This window comes from Diplotaxodon limnothrissa, linkage group LG4 (genome assembly GCF_057381915.1).
Source record: "Diplotaxodon limnothrissa isolate DT_005_m linkage group LG4, D_limnothrissa_male_GT1.1, whole genome shotgun sequence".
NCBI classification, from domain to species: Eukaryota; Metazoa; Chordata; class Actinopteri; order Cichliformes; family Cichlidae; genus Diplotaxodon; species Diplotaxodon limnothrissa.
The window spans coordinates 3,378,309-3,395,539 of NC_140599.1; the positions used below are offsets into that span (position 1 = coordinate 3,378,309).

At 42.4% G+C, this 17,231-nt stretch overlaps 1 protein-coding gene across 3 annotated transcripts in view; it reads right to left on the reverse strand.

The window, feature by feature from the left end:
- Window positions 1–17,231, reverse strand: part of nfixb (nuclear factor I/Xb) — a 137,135-nt gene that overhangs the window by 104,974 nt on the left and 14,930 nt on the right. The gene's annotated exons all lie outside the window — the stretch shown is intronic.

Genomic DNA, 17,231 nt, shown 5'->3' on the forward strand with positions numbered 1-17,231 from the left:
GGTAAGAGACGTACACATACAGACAGGCAGAAGCCGCTGCCTGCCTCTCTGCAGTTGTCTTCCGGTCTGTATTTATCTTCGAAATCACATCTGAATATGGCATCGAGTTAAATCAACACTGTCGTTAACCTTAGCGGGAGGCTTGCGGATAAAGAGCAGAGGCTTGATAAAACAGACAGGTCAGAAACTTTCTCAAACTGCCTGATGATTGCACACAATCCAAACTCTGAGACATATGTGGAGTGACAATCGCAGAACAGGCCAAGACAGAAAAACTCCCTCCTGAATAAAGGCTCCAGGAAAGTAAAGCCCACTACTAATGCAGTGTTGAACGCTTTGCAATCAGACAAATAAAGGGGCAATCTAGCACACAATCAAACCAGAGATTTAGCCTGCTCTCCTGCCAACAGCTAGGGACCTCCTCTTTCTGAACAAGGGATGCACTATTGACTACAACCCCCCTTCTCTTTCTCTCTGTCTCTCTCTCCAGTCTTCCCTCTCTGCCAGTCTGAAAGGCGTGATGCCAACCTTTTCCACCATTGGGCATGATGCCCTGCCCTTTATGCAAATGCTTTGCTGCCATCCCTAACTCACAACCCCCACTGTCTCACCCACCACGTCTGTGTGCACCCCCCAAAGCCTCCTGTCTATATATTCTTTATTATCTTTAACTTGTAATAATCCAAATCGCCGAGCTTGAGCCTTGACCGTAAGTTAATAATTGAGGTCCTGCATGTATGGATCCCATATGAAGAGTAAAGCTCACTGCAGAGCTTGTAGGCCCGTACTTTGCTTTGTGCCCTCTGTGGACAAAAAGCACCAACCGGGGGCGAATATTTGACAGAGGTGTGGTTGTTTGTGTCTGCACGAGCCCTGATAAAGGAGGACATCTCCTGGCTAAAAGAACACAATAAATACAAAGACCAGGAGGGCAAAAGAAAAAAGAAATTAGAATGAAAGAATAGGGGATCTATTTCCAGCAATTAGTCGCCGCTTTTCGCATTGCATTTCCATTCATTAAAAGGTTTGTGGAAACATACTCAGCGAGGGCTGCGCAGTATATCTAACTGAAAAGATCAAGTTGGGTTCACATTTAAAAAAGAAGCAGAAAACCCATTTCAGGGTCTGCTCAGTGAACGATGAAGAAAGGGTTAAATATGTGACTGAGGAGAAGGTCAATCATGGCTGCCACTGACAGGGCAGTTTCACAAGTTGGCATAGAGGCTATATGAACCGCAAAGGTTAATAGATTAGTTGGAAAGATGCAAAGCGCTAACAGTGACTGAAAAAAGGGAGTGTAAAAGGACAGCCATAGGTTTAATAAAGCGGGCTGGAGACTGCAGGAAGAGCCCCGATCATGCTGTTAAAGCAGAGCTTCCGTTTGTGCCGTAGGGTGAGTGTCGAGAGGCGCACAAACAGGGCGCAGGGTCCACACAGGCTGGACCGATTCAAGCCCACACACACCACAGGAAAGGAGCTGGGACCTAAGACAAACACTGCACGGCCAGACACACACACACACACACATGCATGTATACACAAACATTACTGTCTCCTTATACGCCCTGAGAATACCAGGACATGCGATCTGTTGAGCTTGTTATTCTAAGCATGCTCCAAAGACACAGTCATACAGTAAATAAAACCATTGAATTAAAAAATGCAAATATATGCTGGTCAATAGTCTACATTTTTCGTGATGCTTTTGTAAGTGTGCAGGTCTCCCCTGCAAGAGAAATCTCGATCTCAGTAAAAATTTTCCTTTTTCCATATAAACAAACAAAGACGTCTAAACCCCAACAGTCTAAACCAACAACGCAGCACCGCAACAATCTCCAAATATAAACTTAGAAGCCTTATTTCCCAAGCCTCAACACAATGGCTTTTCTAATCTTCCTGAGAGAGAAGCGACAAATAAACAAAACCCAAACAGGTTGGTTGAGGGAGAATTAAGGTTTTAACACCCTTTCCTTTTCTTAGCGAATGCCACTACACACACACACCAACACAAATGCCCATTTTCCTTCTTGCTATGCGGACTTCCTCGTCTGAAGCTGCTGTAATAAAGTTTTAAAGAAGCCTAATGTGGTGCCAATGCAGTGATGAAAGACGAGCGATTAGGGAGGGTGAGAAAGACAAAACAAAGGATAGATGTGGAACAAGAAAAGTGAGGTTTGTGCCAATATTTAAGGTTACTTCCCACAAATGACTCTGACAACAAACACCGATGAACGCACCATCAATATAATGAAGCTAAGCTTCTTTCTGTGTTTGGCAAGGGTGTAATAACCTAAACAAAGCTGTGAGGGACAGTTTATATACAGATACTACATATGATATTGTGGTATTACACAGCTGGAATAATATAAATATGGGCCGTAGAAAAACCTCTACATTAATAAACATTAAAAAGGTGATATCTCAGCTATTTCTTTTAGATATATAGTCCTCAATATATATCAAGTGTCTAATGAACTGACAACTTGTGTTTGGGTGTATAAGGTATATCTGCAAACTGTTTTAAATGTCAACATGTTACATGGTATAAAGGTGCATCCTTCACACTTCTGATTGTATCGTGCAAAAGTAGCTTTCTGGATTTTAGCATGAAAAGAAAAATCAGCACTGATATAAAAACACGGTTTGACTTTGTGTTTGTGGGATTTTCTTTTTCATATTACTGTCTTATATGGTTATGTGTTGGGATCTTAGCTGGTATTAGTCATTTCTATAACTGAGAGCATTTCAAAGTAAACCACTGGACTTCTCCTGTTTGACATTGGGTCAAAGCTACATCATTAATATATAAACAACATTTCCTGCTAATGCATTTTTCATTGGCTAGGTTAGGATGGTCAGCGATGGCCCTAACCCTGTTTTAGAGAATAGCAAAAACAAAAAAATATCAAAATGTAATTTTTTATGCAAGTCAGTTACAATTATTATTATTTTTTCTTTGATTCCCAACACTCATGGGAACAAATTAAGAGAAAAAACATGTTCTGATATGGTTAGGGTCACCTTACACCTCGCAGGGCTAACACAAAGCTCATATCATGACATGAATGTTACATGCAAATTCTTTATTATCAGAATGATGTAATTAACTGTTACAACGACACAAAAAATACACATATCAAAAGAAATATCGGGGCGTATTAGCGAACCATTAGCTTCTTTCAGGCTGAATCCAATCGCCGTGAAAAATAGAAAGTGTTTGTGTGAGCCTGTGCATGTGTGGCTGATGGAGGGAGGGAAATGAATGAGGCCTTTTCTTACAGCAGGGCCCAGATCAGAGCTCCTAACTATGGGATTTGGTGCTGTTGCCTTTCTCCCCCTGGAGAGAGTAATTAGGTTAGTGAGGACAACTGCCGCATTGTTTTAACAGAGAAGGGATTGTGCAGGCCAAAGTCCCACCAGCAGCATGCTTCCCTCACAACAAAAATGCCAAATGGATTCTGCGGCGCTCCACGCACATATATACACAGCAGAACTTTTTTTGGGGGGGGCTTCCTGCGTTAAGTTTTGTATTTTTATGCGGCGCAGGCTTTTAGTGCCGTGTGTATACGATGAAATGTCAAATATGGTCCAGCAGTGTCAAATATCCTCTCCTGTTGTTGCACTTGTGGCATTCGGGACTCTTTAGAGTAACTGTGTCTACTCTCTCCTGTATCCAGAGGCTTGGCAACACAAAGCACTCCTAACTAGTATAATATGGTTATGATGCATTTGCATTCCTTCCAATCCCCTAGGAAACACAATACGCCTGTATCGTCTGTTTTAATCACGGTCTGCTTCCAAGGAAAGTAAAAGGAGAATACAAACAGCCACAGCTATAAAGAGGCTTTCTCAAATATACTTCAAGTCTGTTTAAATACATCCTCCGCTGATTGATAGAGAGTAAATCAAACAAATCATGCTGGTAGAAAAAAATAAAAGGATATGGAATGCTCCCCAGTCTACTGTATTTACAATACACAGACTATGGCCTCTTTCATTCGCGCCCGTTTCCCCCTCTTTTCTCTTTGTGCTGAATTTCTTTCTATAATCTTCCTAAAATGAAAATAGCTCTGCTGTTGTTGTAGGGGAGACCGGGGATAGTTGTAACATTTTTGACATTTCTGTCTGTAAATCGGAGCTCTGTTAAGGTAGTGGATTCAAAATGTAATGCAAAGTATTTACATGTCTCTGCTATTAAATAGTGCAGCTATTTTCTCTGCAGCACAATTACCCATTGCATGGTATGGCCTCAAACACGAAGAGTGAAATGTTACAATTAACCCCATAGTCTGGGTTAGTTGTAACATATCCTGGGGTGAAATGTAACACAATGAAATAAGAGTACTAACAAAACATTAACATGTAATCTTTGTTTATTCAACACATGAATGCACTTAGAGCCATTTATGTAGCTCTGTGTGTGTGTGTGTGTGTGTGTGTGTGTGTGTGTGTGTGTGTGTGTGTGTGTGTGTGTGTGTGACAGAATGCAGAAATCTAGCTTTTGAGCATATTCCAACCCCCCAAAAAAGACAAATTATGGAATTTTCTGCAACTGAATATTTCATTAATTTTCATTGGTCTTCCTTGAGTTTGGCCTCATTGGCTCAGTGGGCATTATAACCTACAACTCTTGCACCAATTTTGAACATAACAATGAAGCTGAAAAAATGTAGTTGTTCACCAGCATCGCAATTCCATTACTTTTTATCATGGCTTACCTTGGTGTGGTTTGCAAAGTGCTTCAGAAAGATGAGGAAATCTGTTTCTTGCACTCATCCTGATTTATTTCCACTACCAGTACTTCCTACTGGTCCATCTCTGACACAGTGGTCTGCATAATGTATGTGTGGGAACACAAACAGTGGAGGAATTGTGTTGCCAATGGCATTAACCGCATATACAAATGCGACCAGTGAACCTCTCTCTGCTGATGTCGTTGCCCCAACTTGTTTAATATAAGTTAAAGTAATAGTGTGGTAAGTTGTAACATCTGCATTATTGTTACAACTGACCCCGACTGTAGCTGTTACAACTGACCCCGACTGTAGCTGTTACAACTGACCCAGACTCCTATAGCCATGAACTAGCTAACATTACAGCCAACGGCTAAAACATTAGCACTAAAGACCTACACAGAATATATCCCCATAGACATACAAATAACACAATTTAAGTTTGATGAGTTTAACTGCAAAGCAGATAATGCTATTAGAAATTGAAATAAAGTAGAAAAACTTACTTTTTGGCATACAAATTACTTTTTTTCGTGTTAAATTGTCTGTGTTTGACAAAATGTGCTGATTTTCCACATGTGATAGCAGAACTGAGTTGGGCATGCACAGGATGAGTCACATCATTTGAAACTTAGCCCTGATTGGAGAAACTGGAAGTGTTACAACTGACCCACGTTACAACTATCCCCGGTCTCCCCTACTCCTCTATACTATTCTCAAGACCATCAGCTCTTCCAAGACAGAAGAAAAAAAAAGGCGCCATAATATGCACCTCTGCATCCCCGCCCACACCATCCCTATTCACTTTCATCATAAATCTCCACAGCCTGGCGGCAATATACGGTCAATTTGTGGTCCCCATATGAGACCTAACTCTGGCTTGATATATTTGTGTTCAGGTGTGCAGATGGAAGTGGGGGGAAAAAATGTGTTTGTGAACTGATACACGAGTCCAGCAGACCGGTCTATAAGGCCTGTGAGAGTCTTTTCTCCACCGCAGCTTTCCACAGGTGGCGGTGATGATTGCACTTTATTCCAGATGATGACTGTAATGAGGCCGGCTTTAAGTTTCACTGGGCTTTGCAGAGGGACTGACAGAAGCTTGACACGTTAGACAGCCCAATGCTATCAGGACATTTCGCTCCTTGTCCCCTCCACACACGCTACTGTTTCTCCAAACGCCTCCTTTAGAGATAATACCTAGACCAGAGTGACGTCTTAATAAAGGGAAGGCAGTGGGATGAATGCACCATGGAAGCGAATTCACAAGCTGTCATGATGAGAGTTAGACGAGCGGGGAACGTCCGTGAACTCGCAGAGTAAAGTTAAATCTGGCCCATCTGTGTTTTATATTTTAGCAGTGACATGAAATCCGCATCCTGCACTGAATTTTCCAGTCAAATATACAACTTTCCATGTAACACACACTAATCCTGAAGCTATTTCTCTGAGCCTAAACAGAGCAGAAAGTTTATATCTGAATTCCCTCCCAGAGTATGCTGCAGCTGGAGTAGGGATGGTAGTTACTGGCTCCCTGAGCCAAAAGTAGAAGCCGCAGAGTTGTGTTTGAATCTAACCCTGAGCCCTCCTTGGCCTCGGACTCCGCTACTCAACTTTACTCTACTCCTCACTTATTTCAACAAGGCTCTATTTGACTCTACTGTACTCGACTCCACTGTCAAGGGGGTCTGAAACAGCCTTGGGCCTGCAGCGCCGGCCAGCAAACGCAAGTTACAAGAAGCATAGAGCGTGCACTCATACCCGACACATACACAGACACTTCCACACAAACAGAGTCAGTTAATAACACACAAACTCCCGCCCTCCAGCTCTGTTTGCTCACAGCTGCCAGGCCTCCTCAGAGTTCATCTGAGGTAAAGATATGCTATATTATGCAACCGGGTATAGATTTTCCACCCTTGGCCCCAAGCCAACTTCCTGCTCTGAAGAGCAAGTTCTAGCGCTTTGTTCCCCAGGGTGACAGCTATTCCTTGCTGGACGGGGTGGCCGAATTAGATACACAGACAAAAAGAGAGGGAAGGTAGCAGGAAGACACGAAGGGGAGCGAGTGAGTAAGAAAGAAAGCAAGAAAAGGAAAAGAAAGAAAGAAAGTAGCCCCAGATATTTTCTGCAGCTTTTTGTCTATATCTTAAAATGCTCATTCCCCCTTCTACACTGTCTTTTCCCCGCCTCTTGAAATCAGGTCACAACTGTTTTCATTACTGTTTGACTTGCGGGTTCATAAGCCTCCCAGCGTCAACGTTCCTCCACCCACCCCCAAGACAGGAAAAGATTTTCCCTCCAACATTAACCCAATAAATGCCTTGTAAGCCCAGTCACAATCTTTAAGCCATGTTCCTGGAAGAGAAAAAAGTACATCTGAAATGTTGATGTAACGTTAAAGCCCGGGACATAATCAGTGTTGGGCTCGCAGTCTAAGGAGTTACACTCCTGCATGGTCTATGGATCAGCATAGCCAGCCCTCGATCACTTCCCTCCCTACAGCATGAGGTAATGCGGTGTGATTGTAAAAGAAAGCCTCGGGAAATATGAGGTAAAATCAACGAGCCAATCAGCGCCCCATTATCCCTCCTCTACTCAAAGGGGAACTAAAGAAGTGGTGAAAAGATGATTAATGCCATGACATCATAACCACGTGATGTCATTCCATCCCAGACACCGCCACCGCTTCCTAATTAACTGTGGCCTGATGAAGTCTTTGTATCCAAATTATCCAAATTATTATTACCTCTCCAGGCTCTACCAGGTGTGCAGAGATGTCTCTTTAGCCTAGTGATACAAGGATGGGTAGAACACACACACACACGCACTGAAGATTAACAGCGAAAAATGTGTTTTGGTGCCTTCCCATATATATGGTAGAGTGCCCCAGGGGGTGTTTCTGCTATTGCCAGAAGGTACGTGGAAAGAATTTAGAAACGCTCAATTAATTTGAAGCAATAGAAATGCTGTTTATATCAATTTACTGAGTTAGCTGTGACTATGTGTGACTCTTGACAATGCATAAGAGCAATGGGTGTGAGAGAGAATTTTAAACAATTAGTTAAACGTAATGAAAACTTAACCTTTAGCTAAAATAATGTGTAGAGGGTTGAAACAGAAAACCAAAAATTATTTACAAATATTTTTAAATAGCTTAACATGAAAAAAATAGCAATTGTAATGGGTAAATATTCAGGTGTAGCGACAGACAGTTCAGTTAACTGAACATTGTTGCTAAAGGAGCTAAAACTGTTAGCTTAAAGCAACTGGTAACTGAGTGACATCTGAATACGGGTTTTTAATATTTCATATGTTAATGTTAATAAAGTCTTTTCAATGCTCGATTCTCCAGACCAAAACTCTTTGATATTTTATTTAGTAGCAGTAAACAACAATTAGCTAAAACCATTAGAAAAATGACTGGACTTGTTAGCTAAAGCGTATAGCTAGCCAAAAATAAACTGGATAAATTAGCCAAAAAAGATGGATTATGACTGATATTTTGCTTCTTTATCAAAATTAAAGCAGTAACATCCCCTTTTATAAAATCAGCAGTATTAAATGCGTTTCTAAATAAACATGTCTAGGCCGGGGGGAGCTGTCACTAAAAGGGTACTGGAGTTCATTTCACAGGACTGTGTGACTACTTTTAAATACTGTGGTTAATTAAATACAGTAAACGGTCTATTGCAACAACAGAGTCGTGATGGGTGTGATTTTTTTCTGAAAGAATGCACACCTGTGTCTTGTGGAATTAAGTATGTGCAGGTGCTTCAGGCTTGAAGCCCAGCAAAACATAGCGTATATAGCCAACATTAGGACTGAATTTGCAGAAATGCTGTACTGTACGTGTAGACGTTTGTTTCTGAACAAGCAGAAGCCTTTGTGGCTTTTATCTTATTTACAAGATGATAACGCATAAGTGTGTGCCACATTTGTATGAAAGACTTCATCTGCCAGCTTCATTTATTTCTTTAGTTTTTGAATATTAGTGTCTGAGAGACTGGGTGAGATAGAAAGTCAGCCTGTGGAAGTCTGTGAAGAGAGACTGCAGTCAGACACGGCGGGGGAGAACGGTGCTCAGATTTCATCCAGATTAATCTGGAAGCTTTGTAATGAGGGGTCTACTGTATATATTTAGCCAGAGCAGTGAGATGTAGGTCAGACAGACAGGCAGGACAGGCCAAACAACATGCCCAGATTGCCCACACTGAAGTGACCTTGAGTGGGCTGTCAATGATCCGCAAAACAAATCTCTATCTATTCCTGTTGACTTGTGACAGACTGATGCAGCGGCTGTTTCACCCCACTCGCGGGTTTTGGCCTTTAGTTTCTATTTTGTGGGGCACAAAAGAACTTCAATATCACTCGGCTTGTCTTTTCACAGAAATGCTGTTGATTAAAAAGAAAGAGCAGAGAATGAATTACTGTCAACGTTCGCGCCGTGTGTTGATACTGGCAGTCGTTCAAATTTACTCAACACAAGAACAAAGCACGCTTAGAAACGTTTCTGAGTCGGCCGTCGGTGGCTCTAAACACGAGACAAAACTAACTAAACACTGAGAAATGTACAACATTTTTCATTTCACAATCTGCATCACGACTTTATTGACTAAAACCTTTTATAGCAGTGACAGTTTTGTCTACTGGACTTCTTTTGTTGCTTCGACATAAACATGTTGTCAAACTGATATGCAATTATGAATTAACAGCTGAGCGATAGCAACCAATAAATACACTAAAGCTGCTATGCAAATTAAAATTATGCCTCAGTTCTTCATGAGAGTTCAGATCTTGAACCTTTTCAAGCCGTTAGAGGTCCAAGGTTTGAACATCTGCTCGTCCTGAGGCCAAAACACAGTTGCGCTGCATATTGGGTTTTATTGGAATAAAGAGGTTGGCTCTGCTGAATATTTTCCTCACATCAAGTAAAATTTTAATCAAATGCTTGACAATTTAATTAGCACTCTGTTTTTGCAATTTTTTTGCCCTCCCCCCATAATGGATCAGTCTAATAAGACAAAAAATAAGCTTTTTTTTAAATAGAGACCACCGACCGTGGCTGGGTTGGGAAGCACATCTGTAACCGGAAGGTCGCCGGTTCGATCCCCGGGCTTTCTGTCCTGGTCGTTGTGTCCTTGGGCAAGACACTTTACCCTACCGCCTACTGGTACTGGTATTGGCCAGAGGGGCCAATGGCGCGTTATGGCAGCCTCGCTTCTGTCAGTCTGTCCCAGGGCAGCTGTGGCTACAACCGTAGCTGCCTCCACCAGTGTGTGAATGCGAGAGTGAATGAATAGTGGTATTGTAAAGCGCTTTGGGTGCCTTGAAAAGCGCTATATAAATCCAATCCATTATTATTATTATTTCTTTTACTGACAAATCTGTCAAAGGTGGCAAGGATGTTTCAAAACCTAAACTAAGGTACCACATTCATCTTTGAAATATTGATTCTACCAATGACTGAAACAGGTAGAGACAGCCATCTATCATCACAAGCAACATGTTCTACTTTTGGCACAATATGCATCCCTAAGTGGCGGCGACCGTGGCTCAGGGGGTTGGGAATCGCATCTGTAACCGGAAGGTCGCCGGTTCGATCCCTGGGCTCTCTGTCCTGGTCGTTGTGTCCTTGGGCAAGACACTTTACCCTACTTGCCTACCGGTGTTGGCCAGAGGGGCCGATGGCGCGATATGGCAGCCTCGCTTCTGTCAGTCTGCCCCAGGGCAGCTGTGGCTACAACCGTAGCTTGCCTCCACCAGTGTGTGAATGTGAGAGTGAATGAATAGTGGTATTGTAAAGCGCTTTGGGTGCCTTGAAAAGCGCTATATAAAATCCAATCCATTATTATTAAGTGTACAACACCGCAGCTCGAATGGATGCTAATTCTGGGTTAATATGCAACTCAATGGAGTAAGGGTTACTGATAATCCTGGTTGGGGGATATTTGGTGTTTGCTACTTTTCCAATTCAAAGATTTTAAATTCGTAGCGCACCGACGATCCAGTTGGGCCAATCTACAGCTCAGGACGAGGACAATGAGATGAACTTGAGGAATTATGTGAATGATGCATTTGTGTAAACTTAACCTGCCACACCCCTATCAAACAGACATTTTTGGCTTTTACAGACACACACACACACGCGTGCGCACACACATGCACGTGTGTGCCACCACAAACACCTTTCCCTCAACTGCCTGTTGTTCCAAACATCCGCATAATGGCAGCACTCTTATGTAGATTTATGACTCAAAATCAAGGGAAAGAACACGCTGTACCGATGTGTTAAGCTATGACAAAGCTCTTAGATATTCACCAATGCATGTCAGCTTTGAGCTCTCGGTTCATATTCTGGTAAAGGAACACTTTGTCTCGGTGGTTTTCCCTTTTCCCTTTTCTCTGCTCACATTGTACACTAAGTATTTTGTGTTCCTCTGTATATTCTAGCTCAATTATGTAATTTAGCACCCGTGTGTGTGTGTGTTCAGTAGCCATGGCAACGGCACAACATATCGGCGACCACAGAACCGCACTGGGGCCGCCGGCACTGCCAGGGTTGTGCCAGAGACTAATCCATGCCAGAGGTGACATGAGCGAAGGAAAAGTGAGGCGGGTGGAGACAACATGACACACACATGCAAAAATCACGCAAACATACACACGCATACAGACATGTGTGCACACAGACACACCAGCATATTCCTCGCCCCTCTCACTCCTCGCCTTCCTTTTAAAACACAAGCGCACACACTGGATATCCTCCCATTCTTCTTGGCTGGAGCCTCCCATGGCAATAGCAGTAGGAATCCATTCTCCACGGATGCTGGGACAGCTGTGCTGATATTGAATGAGACGCAGTTGGTTCTGCCTCTCTCTGCATGCAGCTCGAGATAAAAACTACATGCTACTTAATTCAAATCTATATTCCCTGCTGCCAAAAATGCACCCGACTCATCTTGTCTTTGTCTCTGCCACCACAGAGAGCTCTGATTTTCTTTGCAAAAAAACCAAAAAAACGACAGTAAATGTCTGCATGCTGACGCACGGTGGCCCTCAGTCACATTTCTGACTGACAATAATCACAGAAACCTTCATAAACCTCTAAGTCATGCGCTTTCAATGCAAATATTCCATGTCACGCTAAAAAGCCCTCATTTGGAGTTTTACAATGTCTTATCAGAGTGACCTGCTTGTTTGAGGCCTGAGGTGATATTTGTGTGTGTGTGTGTGTGTGTGTGTGTGTGTGTGTGTGTGTGTGTGTGTGTGTGTGTGTGTGTGTGTGTGTGTGTGTGTGTGTGTAATATTTAGCCTTTTAGTGGTTGTGGGTTTTGAGGCGGATGGGCCTGTAACTGACTGTGTGTTATAAATGGAACACAGTGTCCCAGGCAGTCTGACATTATGACCTCCTGGTATCCCATGAAGAGGGGGAAAGGGTCCAGCTTTGCCTGTACAGCACAAAACAACCAGCACAGCCAGTCCAGCACTCGAGTTACACATGTGCGCACACAACCAGGAGACGAGAGAGCACAGTAGATCAGCCCTACCTGTCAATCAAACGAGCTATGAGTTCATTTTTTCTGACTGGTGGCCAGAAGAAGAGTGCTTTACTGGCCGCTGTGTCTCTTTTCCACACTTCTTCTTCTTCCTCTATAGCTTTACTGGATTACACTAGGGGTGTGTGTGTGTGTGTGTGTGTGTGTGTGTGTGTGTGTGTGTGTGTGTGTGTGTGTGTGTCTCTGTGTGTATAGAATCAAAGCAATTAAGCTGTTGTGAAACTGAACCTGATCACATGACAATAACATGATTTAAATATGCCCACCTGAGTAATTTAAGACCAATCCTTAACTGACTTTTAAAGGATGGGAGCAATACAGTCTGGCTGGAAAAGGGCACCCAGTGGTGCCAACTCACGGGCCTAACTGGTGTAAAGACATTCAGATTGGTGTTAACCAAAACTTTCAGGTGAACAATCGGATGTCCCGCGTGGACGCTTGGTTACACGCTGTTCATTAGGTTTCTGAAAAATCCAACATTTTTCTGTTTATTCAGACCACCCTTCCATCGGATTTTAATCCTCTGAACAGCTGTTCCAACTCATTTTCCAGACCATGGGAAGAGACAGAGAGACAGCCTGGATGTGTAGGGAGTGGATGAAGTGGGTGGGGGTAGGAGAGGGGGGTGGGGGTCACCAAATTTGTGTAAACTTAAAGTTAATGCATTAAAGTCCAGATATTGATTACATTTGTTTATCAGATGTTCACATAAAATAAACAAGCTCATGTCCCTCCCACCCCCCAAGAAATACTCTGTTGTCACTGAAAACGCGTCTTTCTGATAACGCGAGATACCGATTGGCGGTGACGTAAGAAAAATATAATACATCCTCTTGGAGAAATATCGCGCTGATAGGGGAAACTGTGGCGGACAAACTAATAAGTCACGGAGCCTGACATCGTGGATCTCAGAGCAGAGGCGACTTATGGCTACTAAGAAAATAGATCCGCAGGAAAATAAAGTTCTTTAAAGTCACGGAAAACGACCTTTCCTCGCGGATTGTTACAAGTATTATTTGGAAAGTAGCGCCGATTTATAATCTGGTTTTACCGCCGCAGTCATTTATTCATAGTGTTGGACCTGCGGTCAGTTTTTGATCATTACCCGCTGTTTTTCTTTAACTACAAATATATATAAATAAAAACACTAACAAAATAAAAGCATATAATGTGAAAAATATTTCTTGCTAAGTGTGTGCTAAACAATGTCAGCGCGCTCCTGCAATAAATCCAGCTACAGGTCAGAGTGAGAGGCCCTACGTGAGGAGGAGGAGAAGGATAAAAAAAAAGTGGTTTTTGTTTTGTTTCTTTTTCCAAGATTAAAAAAAAGGAAAGGAAAAAAGAAAGAGAAGACACATACACCTAATGCTGAATAAAAAAGGGACTAAACAGGACTTACCACTAAGGCATTGTTTAGAAGGTGAGTAGGGTAATACTTTAGTGTTGAGAGGGTGTTAAGAGGCGAGGAGAGCAGGGGTCAGCGTCCAGGCGTGCAGAGGGTGGGGGAGGGAGGGGAGGGCAGAGGGAAGGAATAAGTTAAAACGTCGCACCAGTGAAAACAGTCTGAGATGACAACATTACGAGCTGCATAAATGATTTGAACACATTAAGAAAAGCATTGAATACCACCCCCATCCCCTCCTCCCCAAAATGTTTGGCTTTTTAAGATTTGTGCTGCGTCACTGTGGCCTTCTGGGAACTTAAAACTTTGGGGGAAAGCAAGAGCGAGAGAAGGAGGGGTAAAAAAGTGAAAATGCATTATGTAAAAAAAAACAAACCCAAAACGATTAGCAACAACACGATTATGTCGACGCATAATCTGAGCAGCACTCCCAAGTATAGTTTCCAAAATCCTTTAAAAAAAGAAATGCAATGGAAGAGGCAATGCAAAAAGAACCGTAACCCAATTCTTACTAACGGAAGATTAAAATATAAATAAATATGCATTGAAAGTACATCCTGAAACGCAGTGGGAGTCACGCAGCAAACACTCCTCTCCTCTCGGGGCTCTCTCGGTAATCTGCCTCCATCACGCAGTCTCCGTCACATCCCAGCACACAGTTAATAATTCATTCGATTGTTTACATGTGTTGCCATATCCGAGGTCCAAGCTCGATTTCTTAATTATTAACAGAAATGAAATAAACAAAATGTGCCTTTCTGTCTGCAGACGGAGCTGCAAGGGAATGTGAATGTGTGTGTGTGTGTGTGTGTGTGTGTGTGTGTGTGTGTGAGAGAGAGAGAGAGAGAGAGAGAGAGAGAGGGAGAGAGAGAGAGAGAGAGAGAGAGAGAGAGAGAGAGAGAGAGAGAAAGTGCGTGTGTGTGTGTGAGAGAGAGAGAGAGAGAGAGAGAGAGAGAGAGAGAAAGCGCGCGTGTGTGTGTGTGTGTGAAAAGAGAGGAGGTTGTTTGCACGGAGAGGGAAGTTGTTTTTGCGCACACATAAGGCTACTAATTATTAAAAAATGACAAGAAATACAACATGAGCTTCTATCCCTTTTCATGCCCAGTCAAAGACATACTGTAAGTTCCCATCATGTGCACCATGTGTGCTACATTAGCCTGTATGAGCTTCTGCTGCCACTTAGTTTGAATTAGGGGGAAATTTATGTTGGTAAATAAAAGCTTCTTTTGTTTAGGGATTATCTGTGACTGTACAATATTTTTTATGTTGCAGATAAAGTCATCTGCAGAGTTAAAAGAGTGTATATATATATATATATATATATATATATATATATATATATATATATATATATATATATATATATATATATATATATATATATAAAATTTATTCAGTACTAATACAGCTTCACCATCCAAGTCCTGAAGTCAGCACCCTAAGTAGCCTTTAATAGCTTCTTCAATAAAACGAGGAATTAAATGGGAAAATAATAAACTCTCTGGGCTCTACGGGCATCATGATCGGGGAGACTAATGTTTTTAAATGGAAACCAGACATGACTTGTGCCCGCGTGGGACGAACCCAGAAACATCCCTCTCGGCCCGTCTGGTAGCAGAGTCTCATACAATGTGAGGAAAACACTTTCTTTCTTTCTTTCTTTCTTTTTAATAAAACCACTGTAAAAATCAGGAATGAATTACACATAAAACAGCAGCCCTGGCAGTCCACTGTCAGCCGAAACCAATGAGGGATAAACAAGTTTGTCTTTATAGGAGTAAGACATCCAGCAACTGTTTAACACGGGGGAGGTCAGTGAAGGAAATACCTGCAATAACAACAATAATATATAATAATAATAAAAAAACAAACAAACAAAAAACCTTCTTGATGTTGAAATGAAAACTTGAAGAATGCCATGTCAGAACGGAGACTTTGGATTTTATTTGGCTTTGCGAAATACGCTCTGGTGAGAGAAATGATGACAGTTTAACATGGCTGAGGTTAGAAAAGATACAGATTAACTGCATGGAGAGGGAAGCTTCAAGAACAGTCTGAAATGTTACATTTATCTCCAGCCAACTGTGCCGCAAAGCAAGAAGCTGAACTCGCACCGCTTTGGAAACTGTAGTTTTAGGGAAAGATTTGGCGTGTTAGCACACGTGACGTGTCAGCTAAATTAATATGAATAAAGCTGATTTTTTTTTTTTTTTACTAAGAGCCAACTTAGTAAAAAAAGTTACATGTATTACAAATAAACTGGAGGCAAAGTGCAGGAAATACAATCTGCTAAAAGTAGTATGCTGATATCATTTCACTGAACGGATATAAGAGATGAGCGCTCTCTCTCTCTCTCTCTCTCTCTCTCACGCACACACACACACACACACACACACACACACACACACACACACACACACACACACACACACACACACACACAGATTTAAATAAAGTTTAAATAGCTACTTAATCATCGCTCTGAGATATCTCTTCACACTGATCGCTTCATCAGGTCTACAATAGCAGCAAAGGAACACTGACAATTGCTCGAATTAAATATGACGTGTGCATTTTGCAGATACAGGAAACGGCATCCCTCAATATTTCTGACCCGAAACAAAAGCAAAGTGCTAAAAAAGTGAAGTCACTACCTGGACTTTATTTCACCCTGCAACGCGAGGAAGCGCCACACACAGCTGTCTATACGTTCAAGGTCAGAAAGAAAAAGAAGCACGTGCAAATACGCGTTTGAAATCGATCCTGTCACGTGTTGCGTTCAAGTGAAAAAGAGATGGTATAGCAGCAGAGCAAGAAAGAAAGAAAGACTATTTCTAAAGGCGCACGCAGGACGTATACTGACCAATTATAATTACGCGCGCGCGCACACACACGCGCGCACACACACTCTCTCTCTGTATTCCTCTCAAACACACACACACACACACACACACACACACACACACACACACACACACACACACACACACACACACTTCAGGCTCCAATCTCTCGTTTCTCCCGGTCTCAGTCCCACATGAAAACAGCCCTAAAGGCGGCGGTGTGCGCCCCTGCTCACACCCCTCTCACCGGCCAAAAAAAAAAAACCCCTCCCTGCGTTTCTCGCCACTTCAGAAAAATCTTAACAGCAGTCAAATTAAACTCCGCTCCACGTCCTGTCTATTCCACCGCTCTGCTATCTCCTCCTCTCACGGGCTCCCCTCCTTCTTTTTTGTTTAAAAAAAAGAAATACATTTCGGGAGAAGCGCCATTTTCTCTCCCAAAAAAAGAAGAAGAAGAAGAAAAAACCATGTGCGATGGAAACGCACGGGAAAAAGCTTCGTGCGACCGAGCGCGCCGCGAGACGAGCCGCCGGGAGAGCTGAGGATAAGTTTGAGTGGAAGAAAGACGCTCGACACAACCACGAAACACACGAGGAAAGGCAGAGTGGCACCGCACTGAATGCACGTATATATAAATATATATATATATAAGAGAAAACCCCGGCGTCCCCACTGTAAGCTACCCAAACAATGA